Below are 23,328 nucleotides of genomic sequence, written 5' to 3'. Positions count from 1 at the left end.
ATGTTAGAAGAGTTCGCAGGGTATGGAAAGCCGCATCACACTCAGGAGTCCAGACAAACTTCATGTCTTTTTGCAGCAATCGAGTCATAGGCTTGGCTATTTTAGAGAAATCCGGGATGAAGCGACGATAATAGCCAGCCAACCCCAGAAAACTCCGAACCTCGTGCACCGAGATGGGAGCCTTCCAGTTCAATACTTCTTGCACCTTGGTGGGATCAACCATAATTCCACCATCGGACAACACGTGTCCAAGAAAAGGTACCTCACGAAGCCAAAATTCACATTTGCTGAACTTTGCATACAGCTGGTGTTCTCGCAATCTAGTAAGAACCACCCGCAAATGTTCAACATGATCTTCTTCATTCTCAGAATAGACCAGGATATCATCTATAAATACCACCACAAATTTGTCCAACTCGGGCATAAACACTGAATTCATCAGATACATAAAATGTGCGGGGGCATTGGTCAATCCAAAAGACATAACCAGGTACTCATATAGACCATATCTTGTAGAGAATGCGGTTTTTGGAACATCCTCAGGCCGAATTTTGATTTGATGATACCCAGATCTCAAATCAATCTTGGAAAAGACTTTTGCTTTAGACAACTGATCAAACAAGATATCTATACGTGGCAGAGGATACTTATTCTTGATTGTAACTGCATTCAAGGGTCTATAATCTACACACATGCGTAGAGATTGATCCTTCTTCTTCACAAAGATGGCTGGGCACCCCCACGGAGATGAACTAGGGCGGATAAGGCCTTTCTTTAGCAGTTCATTCAACTGGGTCTTAAGTTCAGCTAGTTCATTGGGAGGCATTCTATATGGCCTTCTAGAGATGGGAGCTGTACCAGGAAGCAACTCTATCTTGAATTCTACTTCTCGATCCGGGGGCAATCCAGGCAAATCATCGGGGAAAACATCCGGAAAGTCACACACGACAGGGATATCTGCCAGGGACTTTGCTTGCACCGCATTGGTCGTGCAAGAAAGACTGATATCCTTGGGTAACTGTACTAGAAAACCCTCCTGATTGCTCGGATCTCTGAGCATAACTACCCTAGTGGATGTATCGATAAGCACTCCATGACGGCTCATCCAGTTCATTCCCAATATCACGTCGATACCTAGCCCCGGTAAAATTACCAGATCAACCTGATAACTTCGCCCTTCTATCACAAATTGTACATTCCCAACTACCAGCTTGGTTGGAATAATACCACTAGCAGCCCTTATACAATAACCCTCACCCTCAACAGTATATGTTTTCTGCATAAACTTGGATGCAAATGATGGACTAATGAAGGAATGCGAAGCACCTGAATCAAATAGTACAACTGCGGGGTGTTGGTCAATCAGAAACTTACCGGCAGTCACTACCTCACCTGAAGGGATCTCAGTAATATTAGTGTGGTTCACTTGTCCTTGACGGCCACCCTGGTAATTATTCTTCTTAGGGTAAGGGCATTCCCTTGCCTAGTGGCCTGTCTTGTTGCAATTCCAGCACGGCATGTTGCTTGGTGGAGCTCTGGAACTGCCCTGACTGGTAGTGCCCTTGGGAAGAGCAACTGTAAATGCCTTGCGAAACCCAGTCTTGGCGGGATTCTTCTTCTGCGGGGGGCGAAACTTGGCGGCTGATGCTGGAGGACGGAATGGAGCCCTTTGTGCGACGGGAGCCTTAGATTGTGAGGCAACCGCCTCATAGGCCCTCTTACGACTTTTTGAAGCAGCATACACAGCATTGTTGTTCTCTTGCGATAAAGCATCACTCACAAACTCATTAAAATGAGTGCACTTGCAATTTCCCATGGTCTTCATCAGTTTGGGGCTAAGTCCCCGCTTGAAGCTTGCAATCTTCTTGGCATCTGTGTCCACAAACTCGGTAGCGTACCTTGCAAGGTTGTTAAAAGCTTGCAGGTATTCGTTTAGGCTCTTGTTTCCCTGAGTCAGCTTCATGAACTCTGTATGTTTGATCGCCATAAGACCAGGAGGAATGTAATTTCCCCTGAAAGCAGACTTAAACTGATCCCAAGTGATTTGGGCATTAGCAGGCATAGTGGACCGATGATGACTCCACCAGATGCCAGCAGGCCCATGAAGTTGGTGCGATGCATATTCAGTTTTGAGCACCTCAGTCAAGCGGAGCAGACGGAACTTCTGCTCGAGAGTATTCAACCACTCATCAGCTTGTAGAGGCTCCTCAGCCTCCTTGAAGATTGGGGGTTTCGTGTCAAGGAAATCCTTGAAATCACTGTACTGATTTGGATCCGGTCCTTGGCGTGGACCATGGCCATCACGATTCGCAATCGTACGGAGGGCCTCGGCCATAGTGCGCTGTCCTTCCGCAAGCATTGCTATAAGTTCTGTTGGTGTGGGTGGTGGTGGTGGAAGATCATCATCATCACTCGCACCGGCGGAACGAGTACGAGGCATCTGCATAATGCGCAACCAGTAATTATTGATGATGTCAGCACATTGGAGAGGAACAATATAATCGTGCCAAACTGAATTTACTGATGAGAATTAAAACTTCATACAATAAACAGAGGCAATAATTCACTCTCCAATCACCACATCATCAAGTAGATTACTAGCGCCATACGCAGTGCATTCCAACATGACAAGTTTTAAACTTCACCAACGTTACGCATCCCAAAGGGAACGAATTAAAGTACATTACCAGTATGACTGCAAAAGCTTAACTCGTGAGACTTGTTAACGAACTACTCGTCGAAGTGATTACTGTCCACATTGGAGACACCTTGGACTTCTTCTAGGTCTTCCTCTCCTTCTAACTTCTTGCCGAGAGATTTCACTTTAAACTTGGGATAAGCAATTATAAGGGAGGGAGTAATGCAATATGAATGTCATGAGTGAATATGATGCATGCTCGTTCCGTACGTCTTCACAAACCTGAGAAATTTTAAGCTTTAGCGGACTATACGGTGGCATACATACGTTCTCTCAATTAGCGGTAACTAGTCGATCTACACGGTGCGTTGTTAGCGTACCTGCAGAAAAACTTCATTGCAGCCCAACCCAACAAGATATAATGCTAATTACACAAGTAGTACTAAGATACTCTCCATATATACATCCCCCGATATATATACTTCGGTATCCAAACTACCCGAGAAATGTACCCCCAATTAAGTACTTTCATATATACATGTATGCAACATGTAAATACTCCAGTAACCACAACTAACTCTCCCCTAGACCGACGGTTGGACGGTCATGCTCTCGCAACTCACACTTACCTTAGCGTAGAGGCAATTGATCCATACATTATCATTCAAATAAATGGCATCCATGCAATATCACGCCGCATGGACGACAAAATAGAAACAATCAATTCCCCCAGTTAGTAATTATATATAAGCCACCTAGAAGTCCTTAAGTGGGCTATAAGGGATGTGATCACCAGTATACCATAAAAATTTTGATTTTTGAACACTTATATATAACTATAAGTTTGAAAACTATTTTACAACAAAAGCTTTTATTTTAAATAGCCGTAAGACATGTTTAATGTTGAATCTAGCTCTGATGCCAGCTGTCACAGAACCGACCAATTTATAAGAGCACAAGTACAAAAACAATCGCCGGAACGATCAAATTCTCGAACTTGAGCCCATATAAACCCGGTAGTCAACCGAAATCTCGAAGGATTTCAAACCAACTTGCATACAACCAAGATCACAGTAATCCAACATAACATATCGTACATTACAACATTTCACAGATGTTCGCAAATAGATTACATCATCACAGAGTCATTGTTATTACAAAACAAGTCTTGTAAAACATGCGGAAGCAAATAGTTTAACTCACACACCGAGTTCAAATACACATACTGGTTCGTTGATCACAGACCGCAAAAGCATTCAGATAAGAGAAAGGAGATCATGCCCATGATCTAGTCCTCATCACCCGCCGGGTGGAGACAATACTTGCAGAATCCCTGATATAGAAGGTCATCTGCAACAAGAGGGAATAAACCCTGAGTACGGGAATGTACTCAGCTAGACTTACCCGTCGAAAACCAAACAAATGACACCAAGGATTATGCATAGCTTAATGTAGTGGAGCTGGCTGACACTTTCTTTTTGCAGAAAAGCATAAGTAATAATGATCAACTCTTAACCTGAACTAGCAGTGACTTTTTAGCCATTAACCTGTCATCTATATTAGCACCTGTACTAAGCAATCATTTTATTAGGGTGCAAACATTAATAACCATATCAGGTATTCATTGTGGCAACCTTATCATCATCCATTTAACCATATCGTTAAATTAATTGAATCTACGTTGCCGCTGCTCAGTCAAGTTCTCACTATCCGGGAGAGACGGCGATTCGAATCGATTCCTATCCAGCTGGAGGGGTATTCCTAAACACAAACCCTGCTTCCCCCGTCAGGGTCGCAAACAAGTCACCTTTGGTATGATTCAGGAGTCGCGAGTCCGAACAGATCGACATTCTCAGAGACCCACTCTGCCAAGGTTGTTCGGGACTCTAACCCGCCTTGGGCTTATGCCAATGGCTCTCCGCACATCCTTACTACCTCCAGAATGTCGCCACTGCTCGCGTCCCCGGCCTGAGTCGAGCTACTAGGCTTCGCGGTCGGAACGACTTATCCGGCCAGCTAAGTGTTAGGCTGCGTTCAACATGACATGAGGACGTACAGCGTATCGGTCCTTAAACGACTCAGACGGAGTCACTATGTTCAAACCTACACAAGACCCCGCCCGGTCTTAATTCATTATTCACATGGTTCTTTTCCACAATAGCAAATATAGCCAACCGTGATCCACCTCATCCTACAGCTCGCAGGTGACAGGAAATCACCTGACTTCTACCGCACTAAGCATGGCTAAGCATTTAACCCGTCCTGAACTTAAATAGGATTCCAGTGCGATATCTGGACAAGGAAGGATATATAATGCAGCAATTGGTTCCAACCAATTCCTATACTTAATGCATCATCAACAATAAAAGATACTCAATGTATTTGTGAAAACATAGGAGGCTTAATATGCTCCGGGGCTTGCCTTTCAGGAACGAGGAAGGCTGGTGGTCAGGGCACTCGGGCAATTCCTCCGCGGCGACTGCTTCGTCGGCTTCCTGCACCTCGGGTTCCTCCTCCTGGTTGGCTCCCTCGAACTCCAGCAACGTCACTCCCTCCGGCACACCTATTGCATGAATGCACAGATAAATATCATGGATGCACATGAACGAATGTCAGGGATGCTCGGGAAATGCACATGTTCGCTGTAGTTTGCATATTCCAACTTAAGCCCTATTCAAATCACTTTACTTACCAAGTTTATACAACCTAATGTATAATTGCTCATCTTCAGTTAACGACCTAGCACCTGCACCTAAGCATATTCTCAAGTTAGGCTAACCCCTAACAATCAACGAGAACATTGCAACCACATACACTCAAGCAATTGTATTTCAGCAAAATGAATACTATGTAGCGGTGCAGTAAACTAGTTATAACTGGAGATTTATAAATCCAATTGATATGCAACAAGACAATCTGGAAAGCTTATAAAATTGTCTACAAAACATTTTCAGACCTCAAAGCATGATTCAAACCTTTACCAGGTCGAATTCATCAATCAACAGAAGTCTATCCTCACAAGGCAGAGAATCAGCAAAAACTGCAACCTAACTTTAAACAGCTGTAGTTTCTAAACTACTAGGCCAAATGCCCTCAAATTTTGACAGGAGCTAGCTACCTAATTTATCTACAACTCTTGTATTCAACACATGCACAGAAAACCACATTATCATGGGGAGCTTTCTAAAGTCCCCAGATCTGTCCAGAGGGACATAATGCCAACAATTAATTAGCAACTTATGATGTAAACATATAATTAGACAAAACCAACTTTACTATCTTATCACACATATCATAAGAACACCAGAAAGTAGGGTGTCCATCACCAAAACATTTCTTTTAATACATTTCTTAATTTATTTAATTAATTAGTGGAAATAGTAAACATATATGAAAACTACCCCATTAATTCTACAAAAATTACAGTAGACACTACATGCTCTAAGTAGACTACCATAAAAATTTCACACCATTTGAGCAAGTATAAAAGCCTACACAAAAATGATAAGGCATAATGGCTTAAATTGGCATAATTAGGAAACCCTAATGAAAAGTGTCAAGCAACAGATTTCATATTTTTCCTAGCATCCTTAGGGTACTAGGATACTACCTACCAAGTTTCATGGCCATTGAATTCATAGATTAATTACTAAAATTTACACAAGAATCATCCAATGATAAAAGGAAAATCTATAACTCAAAAACTACACATGCAATGACTCTTAAATTTTAACCAGATCTTCTAACATACAAGACTAGCTTACCCACAAAATTTCATAATTTTTGGATCACATAAACTCAAGATATGATTTAAACAAGTTTGCATGCACTCAAAAACACTTTTAAGTTCCTATTTAATTCATCCAAAATTTCTACAAAATGTGTTCAAGATATATTTTTCTTAAATACTAGACCTAACTGTGAGTCTAACAAAATTGGAATCACTCAATTTGGATCTACCAATTAGGAGTTACAAAAATCACAAATCAGCATTCAAAACTGAAAATTTGAACTAGCCCTAAGACTGCTCAGCCACTGACAACAGGGGCCCGGCTGTCAGCTGAACCCACCGGTCAGCGGGACAAAACAGAGGACACGGCTGCAACGGCGCGGAAGACGGCGCAGCTCGTCGGCGGTGAGGTCTCCGGTGAAATCAAGGACACCGACGTGATCTCCGTGCAGAGGGGGTTCGATTGGTGCTAGTGGCGCGACCTTCGACCTAGCGGAGGTGGCTCGCCGCCGGTGATGGCGGCACGGCAGAGCTCCGGTGCGAGCTGCCGGCGACGGCAACCCATGGCCGGCTCAACCGAGCATGGTGTGAGCTACCTAAGGTCGCCACGGTGCTAACACGGTAAAGAAAAGGGAACGGGACGATTCCTAGCTACCCCAGCCACGGCGGCCTCATCTCCGGCGAGGTCACGCCCATGGCGGTGACGGCGGAAATGGTCACTGTGACCTTACCAAAGCACGAACGGCGCAGCTAGGAGGTGGAGAAGGTAGAGCAGGCTACGGCGGAGTCACTGGCGAGATGGCAGTCGCGCTTTTGCAGTGGTTCGCGAGCTCGGCGACGGCGAAGCAGGAGCGGCAATGGCGGAGCGGCTGCCTGCGGCTGTGCTTGCTGTGGCGAGCGAAGAAATGAAAATGAGACACAGGAGGCTCTCGGTGGCGTGCTTGGGGCTTCAAATGCCGAGCTCAGGCCCGACGTGGCCTGGCCGATCAGGCCGGCGGTGACGCGCGGCGCCACGCGGCGGACGACCTCTGTTGCCGGTCGGCCATGACCGAACTGAAACTTTCGTTTCAGTGTTCATCGAGTCCGACTGACGACACATTTTGGAGTCAATGTATTTCATAATCCTTTGCTCATTATCGCAAACCTCCTAAACGAAAGTGCAAGCCCTATGTACCAGCTACAAAACTCCTTTAGAGATCAAGGTCTAATTCGCAATGGATAGAGAGTAAAATCAAGCCAAAGTCGTGCCTGCAAAACTGGAAATCAGCCCTTGGACTTAGAAAATTTCTAAGTGTAGAATTCAACCTCAAAACTGGCTTGTGGGACCCTTTTGAGCATGTTGTGCACATTTTCATGAGTTGGTCACAAAATAACTTTTGTTCCTTACATAATTCTCTACATCTTTGCTTTAGGTTGCTCAGACATGCAAACATCCTAAGCCACACTTTTTAAACAGTCAAACAAAAAGGGTTCAGGGGTCAAATTTGGTCAAACCATGACTTGGAAACCTAATTAGGCAAAATGATCAACATGAACATTGGTCCTAATGACATTCTAGGTGTAACTAAGTTACTTAGGATGATTATTAGCCACACCACACATTGGTCACACAAGAATCAAGCAAGGTATGTACTGAAACAATGAAAAACACATGAAATGTTGCAACTGTTTCATAGTCATGTTTCACTTGTTTCATGATTGTGTTGCCTAGCACTAACTAACCTTGTTTCACTAAGTGAGTGGCACATGTTGCACTTAAGTGTTGCACACTTTACATTTCATAAAAGAAACAATACACATGAAATACACAATATGTTGCAATGTTTCGAAATCATGTTTCATGTGATATAAGTTCAAGAATGGATGCATGATGCTCATGTTCATGAAATGCAGTGCAAATGTGGAAGCCAAACACCTGGGGTGTTACATCTGTAGTCCTGGTAATAGGTGCAACTATGGAAGGACCTAGGACATGTAGCTCTAGCGGAGTAGGCTGCCCTATCAACTCACTGAATGAAGCACCAAGGCTCCTAGAAACTGGGGTGAGCACTGACGAACTCTGAGGCGGAGTAAAGCCCATATGAAGAGGAGTGAACTGCGGGGCTAGCACTAATGAAGCAAACCATTGGGACACCAGCTCTGTAGGTGAAGGAAACTGTGATGCTGGTTGTCCCTGACTCTAAAGCCCACTAGGCTGTACAACTGGAGTCATAGAAGTGGTGGCAGGCTAACCAAGCTGGGCTGAAGGCTATGGCGGTGGAGCCCCAATAGCTATCACTACATGCTGCATAAACCCAAGTAGCTGCTACTACATGAGAAGCTACTGCTAATGCATGGCCTGCTACTGCTGCTGTATTGCCTGCTGCTGCTGCTGGATCACCTGCTGTTGTTGCTGGAACTCATCCTGCCTAGTCTAGAACTGTGCGAAAGTAGCAGCGGTCTCCTAGGCCTAGCGAGACTGATCCTGCCTCATTCGCTCAAGTATGGCAAGTAGAGTGGGGTCTGTCTGCGATGTAGGTGGAGCTGAACTGGAGCTACTGACCTCATGGTCATGTCATCGTGTAGGCATCTGAGGGATATCACGGTAGTCATCATCTGAGCTGTCACTATGGTCGCTCTCAACCATCCCCTCCTACTAAGCAACTAACTACTCCTCTATAGCTACTATGCCTCTAATGGTCTCTGGCACCTCTGGACGATGGTGCGGTTGGCTGGGTGTCCTCACTACACTATGGCAGATCATCTAAGTCATGTTGTATGTAGGGAACTCTATAGTAGCACCACTATACTCTGCTAGCATCTCAGGTGGCCTCACAGTAACTGCCCTATGGATCAAGAATGTAATCCAGTGAGCATATAGCAGCTGCCTATGACCCCTGAACCCCTCTGCAATAGTATCCTCCATCTCTGATAGAAGGAGATCCCAAATGTCAAACACAGTCTGCTGCATCAGAGAGTTCAGTAGCCATAGTTGTATGCGAGTCAAGCCCTCATGATACTCCATCCTCGAAAGTAGGGTCCTCCTCATAATAGCATCAAGCACTCTAGCAGTAGGAGTGAGATCACTGGGTGTCCTGTTTGACCCCTCGCTGAAAGGCTCTATGAAGCAATGGCGAACCAAATCTGTAGGAGGCACCATACCACCATGAGGGCGTCTGGGAGGTGTTGTCTGTCCATAGCAGACCTCATGTAGCCAGACAGGCTACTCCTAAAGCCTAAGTATCTCTCTGACCCTAGAGCTCATCAGCCTGTAATCTCTACCTCTGAAAGCAAAGTGAATGAATCTGTGCTGCGGGTCAATCCAAAGTGTAGCATAGAACTGACAGACCCAAGATGGAACATATAAGCCTGTCCGTCCAAGTAAATCTGTTAGCCCTGGCAGGTAAGATAGGTAAGGGCGAATATGCTCTCTAGCTGTTGCTACAATGGACTCCATGTTGCACACCCTCTAAGATCTAAATACAGCCCCACTGTTAAGATATGCATTATAAAAATCTTCCTGCAGTGGTGTGTAGAAACCCTCTGAAGCTCGGTCATCTCTCCTCAGCGGGAACCACTGCTCAAAGTCCACAAATCTAAGCTGCTACACCTATTTGGCCGTGGTGGTCTTCAAATCCAAGTGAGTCACTAGAGGCGGACCCTGTGGATTAGGCGGTGGACGAGAACCCCTCTGCTGTGTCTTTGACCTCGGTGTGATTGGAGCATGGGTATAACCAGAGTGGCGAAGCTATGGCTAAGGTGCCTGCTTTGTCTCCTTGGCCTGCTCTCCCTCCTGAGTCTACTCTGCTAGCTGTGCCTACAGCTATGGCTCCACCTAAGACTAACTCTCATCAATAGCGACACGCTGTCCTCCAACCATGACAGTCTTAGCTGGACCACCATGATGGTGCTCAACCTGCTCAAGTGCAGCCCTCGTAGATGGAGAAAGCTGATCCACAATAACAACACCACTCCTAGCACCTCCTCTCTCTACGCGCTCTACGACCTCTACAACTATGGCTGCTCTCGCTGTATCTGCATTAGGGTACTTGTGCTTCTTTGTCGCTAGCTTCTTCGTCGCCTTGCCTTTTGCATTTGTAGGCTAGCGAGCCGGGGGCCTCAGATCCTCATCATCAGGACCACCTCTGACATTCTTGACACACACCATCTAATGAAGCTGAGAAGAACAACTACCACTAACAAAGATCAACTGCCAACTATCACTTCTGAGGCTTGGCCTCGATCCGTACTCACGAGCTTGGCCCTGAGTTGATTGATAACTGCCAATGTGACCTCAGAAACACCAACTCACTGCATGTTAGAATAGATCAGATTTATAAATAGTCACAATATATCTAGAGATACGAAACCCTAAGAAAGCAAGCAATAGACATGAAATTGGAAATGAGGGCTTGCTACAAGACGAACTAGCGAATCGACGAGAAGAGGAACGAATCAGGGAACCACCGGATCGGCTAGGGTTGGGATTCCGGCGAGGCAGTGAGCACTGGATCAGCGAAATAGGTGCAAGAGGAGGCTCTGGTGGCGCTGTTGAGCTATGGGCGACTGGTGTTGTGGCGCAGCTCCGGTGAAGGCATGATGGCGGTGCTGAAGCAGAGCACGGGCATGGTGGTGGCGCTGGCATAGGGCACGGTGGCGGTGCTGGCACAGGGCATGGCAGCGGTGCTGGGGCAGGGCACAGCGATGGCGCTAGAGACAGTGCGCTGGAGCGGCTATGCGCGGGCACGACAGCGAGGGCGTAGGAGCATGGCATGGGTGTGGACGGCGCAGGCATGGATGGCATGGGCACAACGGCATGGGGCTATGCAGCATGGCAGCGTGGGAAGATTTGGTGGCACATAGGCATGGGGAGTCATGGTGGTGCTATGGCGGCTAGGGCAGGAGTGCGGCGAAGTCAGCGTGGTGGATATGCGGCATAGGTCACGACGTGGTTATAAGGGGTCCCTCGACGAGATTGAAAAGGAAACGGAGAAGAAGTACTAAACCCACACCATTTCAATGACCGAACGCTCTGGTGGCAACGACCGAACGCTGCCACCCAGAGTCCGGTCGATTCTAGAGAGGTCCAAAACCACTGGAATAGCGACCGGACACGTCCGATCACAACTAACCGGATGTAGCCAGAGTCCAGTCCAACATGTCTTCATCATCTTTGCTTGACCAGATGCAGGAACGTCATCTGACCGGACACTAAACAGCAGAGTCCGGTCACTCCATCGCAGTAGGTTCACCTCCTATGAACTGATCGGACGCTGGACTTCAGAGTCCGGTGCAGCGTCCGGTCACTCTTTTTCCAGCAAATCTTCAAAGTCCTTCGTGCTGCCTATTCCCAATCAAGTCCCAACTCTAATAAGATCCAAATAAATACCAATTGGGACTGATGTGAGTTACCTCTCTCAAACCCTCAAATTTTTTCAAAATATTTTGCCTTAGGCTATAATTCTTTTTAAGAAAATAGGCAATAAAAGGGCAATTGAAGATAAATGACAAAGCAACATTCATGCATATGCAATGCAATACTTGAAAGTAAATCTAGTTGCTTATCAAGTTTGATCCAAGGTTAAGCTTCTTCACTCGCTTTTCAGCGGTTATCTTAACCATGTTAGACAAGCCCTATATGTATTACTAAAAAGTAAACATGTTGTATATTACAATGCGATGCAAGGGACAACACAAGCTCATTTTTTAGTGAAGTTACTAAAATCAAGCACATTGAGCTCATTCCGCAATCGACAAAAAGTCACCTCATCTAGCGGTTTAGTGAAGATATCCGCCAATTGATCCTCGGTCCTTACACCTTCTAATGAAATATTATTCTTTGCAACATGATCTCTAGGAAAGTGATGGCGGATGTCTATGTGCTTGGTGCGAGAGTGTTGAACCGGATTGTTTGCAAGTTTTATCGCACTTTTATTGTCGCACAAAAGAGGTACTTTTTCTAGAACTACACCATAGTCTAGCAAACCATCATCCACCGCCTTGTCCCACGCCCATCCTCGCCCTTCGTTGAACACAACGTCGTGCACCGTGCGCACATGCTGTGTCTTTGGGTTGAGGATGCGGTAGGCCTTCGAGCCCTCCGCATAGCCGATGAACACTCCCGAAGTGCTCCTGTTGTCGAGCTTGCTGATGTGGCCAAGCTCCTTGGCAAATGCGAGGCAGCCGAAGACCCGCAAGTGGGAGACTGCCGGCTTGCGCCCATGCCAAGCCTCGTACGGCGTCCTATTGTCGAGCGCCTTGGTAGGCGAGCGGTTGAGGATGTAGACGGCCGACACCATCGCCTCTCCCTAGAAGACAGCCGCATCCCCCTCTGCTTGAGAAGGGCCTAAGCCATCCCCACAACCATCTAGTTGCACCGCTCGACGATGCCGTTCTGCTACGGACTGTATGGCACAGAGTAGTGGCGCTGAATGCCCTTATCAGCGCGGTACGATTCGAATTCAGCCGCCGTGAATTCACCACCATTGTCAGTGCGCAGCACACGCAGCTTGCGGCCACACTCCAACTCTGCAGCAGCCTGTGCGCGCCTGATGGTGTCCGCAGCCTATCCCTTGCTGCTGAGGACCATCACCCACATGTAGCGAAAGAGGTCGTCGACGAGCAGCAGGAAGTAGCGTCGTCCTCCCGGTGTGGCTGGTGTCACCGGGCCACACAAGTCCCCGTGCATAAGCTTGAGCCTCTCCTTGGCTCGAAAGCTCGCCCACTAGGGAAAGGGGAGTCACCTTTGCTTTGTCAACATGCAGACGTCACAGAGCTGCTCTACATGGTCTAGGCATGGCAGGCCCCACACCATCTTCATGGCACTGAGCCGCTTCAGGGCCTCAAAGTGAAGGTGCCCAAAGCGCTCATGCCACTGCCATGCCTTGTCATCTCGACGAGCAACGAGACAGAGGGGTTGTGCCACCTGCACGTTAAGGACGTAGATTCGATTTGCGCTTCCGGTTACCTTGGCAAGAAGGTGACGATGGCGATCCCAAATCCTCATGACTCCATCCTCAACCACCATGCATGAATCGTTCTCATCCAGCTGTCCCAAGCTGATGATAGAGTTCCTCAACGCGGGGATGTAGTAGACTCCGGTGAGCAGCCTATGCTCACCAGACACGGTGGTGAATGTGAAAGAGCTGACGCCCTTGATCTCCACGTCGGATGCATCCCCAAACTTGACGAAGCCTCGGACACTGGAGTCAAGCTCGGTGAAGAACTCCCATCGACCGGTCAAGTGATGGGTGGCGCCGGTGTCGAGGCACCACCCGTCAGCCTTGTCGTTGCTGGAGCCGTCGTCGAGGAGGGCGTGTGCTTTTGGCTCATCAAGGTGGAGGAGAGCCGCTGCGGCCGGTGCCGCTGGAGGTAGCTTGATGCTTGCTTGTGCCATGAACAAAGCTGGCTCCTCCTCCTCCGCCTGTGCGACATGGGCCTGGCCGCGTTATGGCTATCAATAGTCCTTGGCCCAATGGCCAAGCTGGCCGCAGTTGCGGCAGGTGTCGTCTCATGCTGGCTTGTGCTTGTCGGTGGCACCGCCCTGGGTGCCTCCGTGGGCATCACCCTCGGTACGTCCTCGCACCTCGGCCTAGACGTCTCTGCGCGGCTTGCCATGCTTGCGGCCGCCTGTCGTGGAAGAAGGCTCCCCTTCTTCCGGTTACCTTGGCAGGCAACCCACTGCCCCCGAGTGAGAAGGAGCTTCCCGCCAGTGGTGATGGGCCCCGAGAGAGACGGTGGCTCATCGCTGTCGATGACCTTGAGGCGACCTATCGCCTCCTCGATCGACATTGTGGAGAGATCCAGTAGAGACTCGATCGAGCGAACCATCTGCTTGTACTTCTCGGGGACGCAGCGGAAGAGCTTTTCGACAGCTCTCTCCTCACCGTAGGTGTTATCGTCGAACTGCACCATCTTTTGCAATAGAGTGTTGAGACAGAGAGCAAAGTCATCAACATCATCACCTGGCTTGAAGGCCAGGTTCTCCCACTCCTTGTGAAGTGCCTGCAGTGTGGACTTGTGGGCGCGGTCGCTGCCGATGCGTGCCGCAGCAATGGCGTCCCAAGCCTCCTTGGTAGTTCGCTTGTTGGTAAGCAAGAACTGCATCTCGGATGGGACTGCAGCGATGAGGGCATCCAGTGCCCGTCGATCCTAGTCATAGTCGACATCGCCATACCAGACTGCCTCCCACATGTGCCGCACCTAGAACTTTACCCTCATCACTGTAGCCCACTCGATGTAGTTGGTCTTAGTGAGGGTAGGCCACCCACCGCCGAGGCCAACATCCCTGACAATAGCCTGGAGCCTGTGGTAACCACGGTACCGATCCAGGGAGAGAGAGTCATGCTGCTTGTGAAGGCCGCGCTCTCCATCGACCCATCCACCACCGTTGCCATGCGCACCTCCTCCAGGAGCGCCACCGCCGTGCGTGCCTCCTCTAGGAGCGCCGCTGGCGCGTCCGCACCTGTCTGGGCTGCCGTCACGCTCGTGGGTGTGCGTGGCTACCCACTGCGCCGCCCACGCTTACACTGCCTCCCTCCCAGCAGCTCGAGGTCCGCATCGGCGCTGTCGTCAGCAGAAATGGAGCTACTGATGCTGCCACGCAGAACCTTCACCTCCGCTATCGCCGCACGCGCTACATCCGCCACCACCGCCACTTCCGCCTCCGCTCTGGCTGCTGCTAGCTCCACTGCTGCCAGCTTCGACACCCTTGCCGCCGCTGCAGCGGTCTCTGCTGCCGCTCGCTTGCGTTCCTCTGCCGCGGCAAGTTCGGCCTCCTGTTGACGCCGCGTGCTCGAGGCGACCGTGCGCTGAGACTGTCCTGCGGACATGACGCGCTACCGGGGGGACTGCTGTGTGGGGAGAGGGCTGCTTCAGACGAGCTGCTGCTCATCTGCGCAGAGGGAGAGGGAGTGAGTAGGAGCGGCTGGAGCTGCTGCTGCTCCCAGCTGGGACTATTGCGAGGCTAGAAAAGGAGATGGGCAGGAGATGCTCAGGCTACAGGATAGCACGGCTCTGATACCAGTTGTTAGTCGCTGAATTCTTACTCTTGGTAGTAGCATAATTTTTACTCTCATCGAAAGAGGATGACACTAGGAGTTGGGGCAATTTTCTGGTTTATTTCTCACACAAATGCCATGCCAACCTGAAGGGTTGGGGATACATATTTATAGGCTGCTAGCCAGCCAAGCATATGTCAAGATGCAAGATGCTAACATGCTATCCTAAAACAGATGTTGTCCAAGATGCTAAGATGTTGTCCTAGCCAGTCAAGGATGTTGTCCTTGATGGGCAGCAAAACCACCATGCATCCACAAAGACCATATGCTGCAGCCCCACAAAGACCAGCCAACACAGAGACTTATCCCATCATTGGTAACCAGAGTCAATAAGCTATGCTGTAATGTTGCTTCAATAATATTTGATGTGATCAAACATTGGAAATATCTTGTACTGCAGATGCAAATAGTACATGTTTTAGATAACAATTGGTTATTACCTGTCATTATCACATCTTGACAAATCTTGCTTGGTCCTGTATGGACAATTTAACATACAATGCAAGTAGCTGGACATTTGTGTAATGAGTCTCATGTTCCACTAGGACGCTATTGCTAATGTTGCTTATAGGATCAACATAGGAAAAGATTATGTCATCTTAACCTCTTAGGAAACACACTACGGAAAATGAAACACAGTGGCCATCTATCATTCTCAAATTAGCCTTTTGGGGTATTCTTATTTTCAAATCTATGCCTACCACCATCTCATATGGTTTCTGTAATTTTCTAGCTGATGGCATTGTACTGAGCGGTGGTGACAACACTTACGGACAACTGGGTAGGAAGGCAGGGCCACCCAAATTTCTTCCTGTCGGCATGAGCTACAAGCCATTCTCCATGTCAGCAAGTGTCGACTCTCTAGCACTATGCCATACAATGACTGAGGGCACTGACGGCGTGGAAACTGGCCTCCTCTCATGGGGGTGGAACTGCAGCTCCTAGCTCAGACGGCCTAGTCAAGAGGACATCCCTACACTGGTGGACTGTCTGAGCACAGAGAGGCTGGTAACGGCCTCGGCTTGTTGAGTCCATTCAGTTGCTCTCACGTCCAAAGGTGAAGTTTGGACCTGGGGATCAGGCAGGAATGGCAGGTTTGGTCTGGGCAGCTTCATTGATGAGGCGGAGCCATGTCTTGTAGATACTCTGGAAGGGGTGGAAGTCTTGCAAGTTGCAGCAGGGATGGACCATAGTCTCCTCCTGGTCTCCGAGTAGGTTGGCATGCTGGTTCACTGAAAGATACTGTACTATAATTGTTAGTTGTATGGGTATCCATAATCTGTTTGAAGAAGCTGAAAGTGGCGCCATTTTCTCTTTCTCGAAGGAGTATGGCCAGCAATGTTTACAAGTCATCCGATTAATCGTGATTAGTCGGTCTAGTCGGTACCATGACCTCGATTAGAGACTTCGACTCAATTAGCTCGACTAGAAACCTGGTCATCCGACTAGTTGATGACTAATCACGATTAGTTGTCCGACCAGAGGGTTGCATGACCAGGCTGGACACTGCCTTCTTTGGGCTTGCCTGACTGGGCTTCTAGGTGAGTAGTTGGGCTACCAATTTGGCCCACTAGAGTCTGTAATATATATATATACAAGAGGTTGTTGCTCTGCTCTTTCTCTCTTCTCCTCTCTTGGCTGCTGCTGCTCTCGTCTCCTCTCCTGGCTACTGCTCTCCTCTCCTATCCTCTCCTGGCTGTTGCTCTCTTCTCCTCTCTTGGCTGTTGCTGCTCTCCTCTCCTCTCCTGGCTGTTGCTGCTCTCTTCTCCTCTCCTGGCTGCTGCTGCTCTGCTCTTTCTCTCTTCTCTCCTGTGCGTGACGGCTGTTGCTCCACACGCCTCTAGTCTTCCCCGTGTGCCTCTAGTCGCCGTTCTTTGTGATGAGCTGCTCCGATGATGGTATGTGCCTTTCCCCTCTCCATCTTCTTCCCTCCTCCCCCATCCCTCACTTTGCAGCCTCTCTGGCTCTTTGCTAAACTACTAGGTTGCTTGCTGTGATGTATTGCTATCTCTCTACTATTCTCTGGCTCTCCATCGTCCATCCTAAGAAGTTGTTCTTCTACAGATGTGGACCGACGATGTGCAAATGTGGAAGTGTACATGCCTCCGCCTGACCTTGAAGGAGGTGTTCCAGATTCATCGGTTGACCAGTTGGGTCAGATCCTGTTGCCATGGCTTCCTCATCTACTCTAGAAGATATTCCTTCCCTATTTGAGAGGGCTATAGCAAAACTACCTCCAGATCTTGCTGCCCATGCTGTTGACACAAAGAGAAAGGCAAGATCTCAAGACCCAGGATGGACATATGGGTGGTGGCCATTGAAAGCATCTAGGCCCCTAAGTGGATTTCGGTGATTAATGTCAATACAAGACTACTATGACTAAAGTGTGTTTTGCAGAGGCAATTAAGTTAGGTCATGGTAATGGAGATCGATTAGGCAATCGAGGTTGTCATGCCCCTACGATGGAAATCATTTCGGTTTTCAAAGGATGGACGACAAGGTTAAGGATAACTAGTTCTAAGTGTCAATTGAAGTTAGAGAGACACTTAGAGTAGTTTAGGACTTTGTTTTTCCTTTGGCCGTACTATGAAGGGGGGTATGAACGGGTAGCTTAACCTAGTTGAGTCTAGTGAGTTAGGTGTGGTGCACACTTGTTAAAACTAGCTCTAGGTAGCTCCTATGAATGCCTAAGATCCTATGGAGCAACCTTCATTCACATATGATCGAAAGTTGGAAGTGAATGGAGGGTCAAATACTGACCGGACACTGGCTCCGGTGCGACCGGACGCTGGCCGCAGGGTCCGGTCAGTTTATTTGACCATGAAGAACAAGTCTGGTGTGACTGGACGCTGGAAGGTCATGTGACTGGACGCTGAGGGCCAGCGTCCGGTTGACTCCAGTAAGGGTCCAGACTTGAGAAAGTGCGACTGGACGCGTCCGTTCAGTGGTGACCGGACCCTGAGTATCCAGCATCCGGTCGTTTACAGTAAGCATCCAAGAGCGACCGGACGCATCCAGTCGGTACTGACCGGACCCTGACAGCGTCCGGTCATTACTTGAAAACTGTTCGCAGGTTGAACTGACCGGAGCGTCCGGTCAAAATGATCGAAGCATCCGGTCACCCCGCAGAAGCTCATAACGGTTCATTTTTCAGGCTGCCTTATAAATAGAAGCTCCACTCATGAGTGGAGGTACTTTTGCTCATTCCAACAGCTGAGAAACACATTTGTGAGTGCCAAGAAGAGCAAGGTCCTAGTGAGGTGTTTGTGATTTGAGAATCCAAGAGTGAAACCTCATTAGTGAATCAAGAGTAGACAAGTGTGCATCCATCTTCTCATTAGGCTTCGCGTGGTCAAGTGAGAGTTCGTGCTTGTTACTCTTGGTGATCGCCATCACCTAGACGGCTTGGTGGTGATTGGGAGCTTGGTGATCACCCGGCGGAGCTTGTGGGTGACCCAACTCAAGTTGTGAGCGGCTTTGGGTGATTCGCCGCGACGGAGTGTCGAAGAATCAACCTGTAGAGAGCACTTGATCCTTGCGCGGATCAAGGGGGAGCTACACCCTTGCGCGGGTGCTCCAACGAGGACTAGTGGGGAGTGGCGACTCTCTGATACCTCGGAAAAACATCGCTGCGTTCCTTTCTCTCCCTATTTACTTTGAGTATTTACTTTGAGCAATTCAATACTTGTTCTACATTCATAGAATTGCTATGCTAGAGTAAGTTTGGAACATACGGTGGAAGTCATTTGTGCGTTGATTTGATAGAAACACTTTTCTAGGCACAAGGGGTTAATTGGGCCATCCGTAGGATTTGATTATTGCAAGAAAATTTAGAATTAGCCCAATTCACCCCCCCTCTTGGGCATCTTGATCCTTTCAATTGGTATCAGAGACTCGTGCTCATGTTTTTAAGCCTAACCGCTTAGAACAAGATGTCTCACGGGGATGGACCTCCTCCTATCTTCGAGGGGGATGATTTTCCATATTGGAAAATTCGCATGGAGGCTTACCTAGAAGCTCTAGATGTTGGAATTCTTAGAGCCACCTCTCAAGGGTTCCCAACACCTAAGAATGCCGCACAACTTCAAGGTGATGAAGTAAACTATGAAAAATGGAATGCAAAGGCTCGCAACACCATCTTTAGAGGCCTTTGCAAAGATGTGTTTAATCGTGTAAGGAACCACAAAGACGCCCATGCACTATGGTCGGACGTTTGTGCGCTCCATGAGGGAACCAAGAGTGAGCGTGAGGAATGCTATCATCTTGTGATTAAAAAGCTAAATTCTTTTGAGATGCTTCCCAAAGAAAGTGCTAATGAAATGTATTCTTGTTTAAATGTTCTTGTAGAGGAAGTCAATGGGCTTGGACTTACTCAAATGTCACCATCCGACGTTGTGAGAAAGATCTTGAGTGTCCTCCCCATTGACAAATATGGGCACATTGTGACCATGCTACATCAAGGTGATCTTTCTGCCGCTACACCGACACAAATCTTGGGGAAGATCAATGCTCATGAGATGTACATGCACATCACGCCACAAGATGGCTCATCCTCTACAAAGAAGAAAGAGAAGGACTTAGCATTCAAAGCTAGCCTAGATAAGGGCAAGGCAAGACTTGAGTATGAGAGCTCAAGTGATGAAGATGATGAAGAAAGTCTTGCTCTCATGGTAAAGAAGACCGCCAAGATGCTAAAGAAGCTAAACAAGAGTGGCATCAAGTTTGACGGCAAGAAGAAGAAGTTCTTCACTAGCTCAAGAAGAAAGCCAATCTCCGAGATGGATTGCTACAATTGTGGCGAACTTGGTCACCTAGCTCATCAATGCACAAAGCCCAAGAAAGACAAGTTCAAGAACAAGGGCAAGAAAGATGATTCAAGTGATGAAGATGAAAAGAAAAAGAACAAGCCATACAAGAAGAGAGATGGCAAAAAGAGAGACTTCTACAAGAAGAAGAAGAGTGGCAAGGCCTATATTATCGGTGATTGGCTCACGGACATTGATTCATCAAGTGGATCATCCAATGAGGTGAGTGAAAATGAGAAGGTGGCCGCCATTGCTATTGATCGTGCATCCTCACCGCCACCATCACCATCATCCTCTACACACCTATGCCTTATGGCCAAGGGTGAACGCAAGGTAACTAAGAGTGATGATAGTAGCGATGATGAGCAAGCTAGTGATGATGATAGCGATAGCGATGATGACTCACCTACATATGATGATCTTGTCAAAATATTAAGAAAATACACTAAGATCATTAGAAAGAGTAGAGCTACAAATGAAAAACTTGATGCTAAAAATGATTTACTCTTAGCTAAGTGTGATACATTAGAGAAGGCTAATGATGAGCTCAAAGAAACAAATGACTCTATATCATCCAAACTCAAGGAGCTCAAATCTTCTAAGAAAGAGCTTAAAGATAAACAAGATAAACTTGAGTGGGTGCACAATGAGCTTATCACTAGTCACAACAAACTAAAGGATGAATATACAACTCTAAAGATCAATTATGATACCCTTGTTATTGCACAAGAATTCTTACCAAATGAGCCACATGATGCTACTAACCATGTTGTTAAGATTGATATAGCTACCTCATGTGATGATTTAATTGATGAGAGCATTGAGCATGGATCTAGTAGCAAAGGCAAGCAAGTGGTTGAGTGCAATGACTATGATGAGTATGTCAAGCTCAAGAGTGACCATGAGAAGCTCATGAAAGATCTTGAAGAGATGAAAAGTCACAACACCATTGTGCTAGAAACTCTTGATCATGACAAAGAGTTGATCCTTGAGAATGAGAAGCTCAAAGAAGAAAACAAGAAACTCAAGGAAGAGAAGAACAATGATATTCTCAAGGAAGAGAACAAGAAGCTCAAGATGGAGAAAGAGCATCTCAAGGTGGGATTGAGCAAGTTTGCTAGAGGCAAGCATCTCCAAAGTGAGCTACTCATGAATACCGTCATGAAGATGGATAGAAGTGGCATTGGATATATGGCAAGTGTAGAGAAGAAGAAGGCTCAAGCTCAACACCAACAATCAAAGCCAAAGCTAAAGCCAAAGAGATGTTTTGAGTGTGGACAAGAAGGCCACTTTGCTCATGAGTGTCAAACTCCACCACCACAACCCTTGCCCAAGCATGCTAGACCCTTTGCTTTCAATGCTCACTACATGCTTAGAAAAGATTCTAGTGGAAAGATAAAAGTCATGTTCTTAGGACCCCCCAACAAGAGTAGGCCTAAGAAGATTTAGGTGGCTAAGTCACTTGTTGAGAAGATGAAGGGCCCTCAACAAGTTTGGATCCCTAAAGCTTGAATCTCTTGTGTGTAGGTGAACTACAAGACCGGTGGAAGTCATTGGGTTATTGATAGTGGTTGCACTCAACATATGACCGGTGATCCTCGTATGTTCACCTCACTAGATGAAGAGATAGATGGACAAGAGAAAATAACATTTAGAGATAATTCTAAGGGCAAGGTTAAAGGATTGGGCAAAGTGGCAATATCAAATGATCATTCCATCTCCAATGTGCTCTATGTTGCCTCATTGAGTTTCAACTTGCTATCCGTTGGGCAATTGTGTGATCTTGGCTTCCAATGCTTATTCACCGAGAAGGAGGTTGTTGTATCCAAAGTAGATAACAACCAAGTGATATTCAATGGATTTAGATACAACAACTTATATCTAGTTGACTTCACCTCCAAAGATGCAAACTTGAAGACTTGCCTATTCACCAAAACAACACTTGGGTGGCTATGGCATAGAAGACTTGCTCATATTGGGATAAGCTCACTCAAGAAGCTTATGAAGAATGATTTGGTGAGAGGGTTGAAGGATGTGAAGTTTGAGAAGGACAAGCTTTGTAGTGCATGTCAAGCCGGCAAGCAAGTTGCAAACACTCATCCAACCAAAACTTTCATGTCAACCACAAGAGTGCTAGAACTCCTACACATGGATTTATTTGGACCAACAACATACAAGAGTTTGGGAGGAAATCTCTATTGTCTTGTGATTGTGGATGACTATTCAAGGTATACATGGGTGTTCTTCCTTCATGACAAATCCGAAGTTGCATCTTGTTTCAAGAAGTTTGCCAAGAGAGCTCAAAATGAATTTGAGGTAAAGCTCAAGAAGATAAGAAGTGACAATGGCAAAGAGTTTGACAACACAAACATAGAAGCTTATTGTGATGAAGTTGGAATCAAACATGAAGTCTCCGCAACCTATACTCCTCAACAAAATGGTGTAGTTGAGAGGAAGAACTGGACTTTGATCACTCTTGCAAGGACAATGCTAGATGAGTACAACACCCCCGAAGCTCTATGGGCGGAAGCAATCAACACCGCATGTTATGCATCCAACCGCCTATTTCTTCAAAAGTTCCTTGTCAAGACACCGTATGAGTTGCTCAATGGGAAGAAGCCAGACGTCTCCTTCTTTAGGGTGTTTGGTTGCAAGTGCTATATCTACAAGAAGCGGCAACACCTAGGGAAGTTTCAAAGACATTGTGATATAGGTTTTCTTGTTGGTTACTCATTGAAGTCCAAAGCATATAGAGTATTTAATCATGCCACCGGCTTGGTTGAAGAAACATATGATGTGGAATTTGATGAATCTAACGGCTCCCAAGGAGCACATGAGAATCTTGATGATGTAGGTGATGAACCATTGAGGGAGGCTATGAAGAATATTCTGGTGGGAGACATCAAGCCAAAAGATGATGAAGATGATGTACAAGTCATTGACCAACCTTCTTCATCAAATGTACCACAAGATGGTGAAAAAGATGGGAGAGTAGAAAATGAAGATACTCATATCTCCCATGAGCAAATGGTGGTACAATCACAAGATGTTGATGCTCCACAACCTCCTCCTCAAGTGGTCAATAGAAGAAATACACCTCTCCTACAAGATCATCCA

This window comes from Miscanthus floridulus, chromosome 7 (assembly GCF_019320115.1).
Source record: "Miscanthus floridulus cultivar M001 chromosome 7, ASM1932011v1, whole genome shotgun sequence".
In the NCBI taxonomy this organism is placed as follows: domain Eukaryota; kingdom Viridiplantae; phylum Streptophyta; class Magnoliopsida; order Poales; family Poaceae; genus Miscanthus; species Miscanthus floridulus.
The sequence above is the reverse complement of the archived record's forward strand: the minus strand, read 5'-3'. Positions refer to the sequence as shown.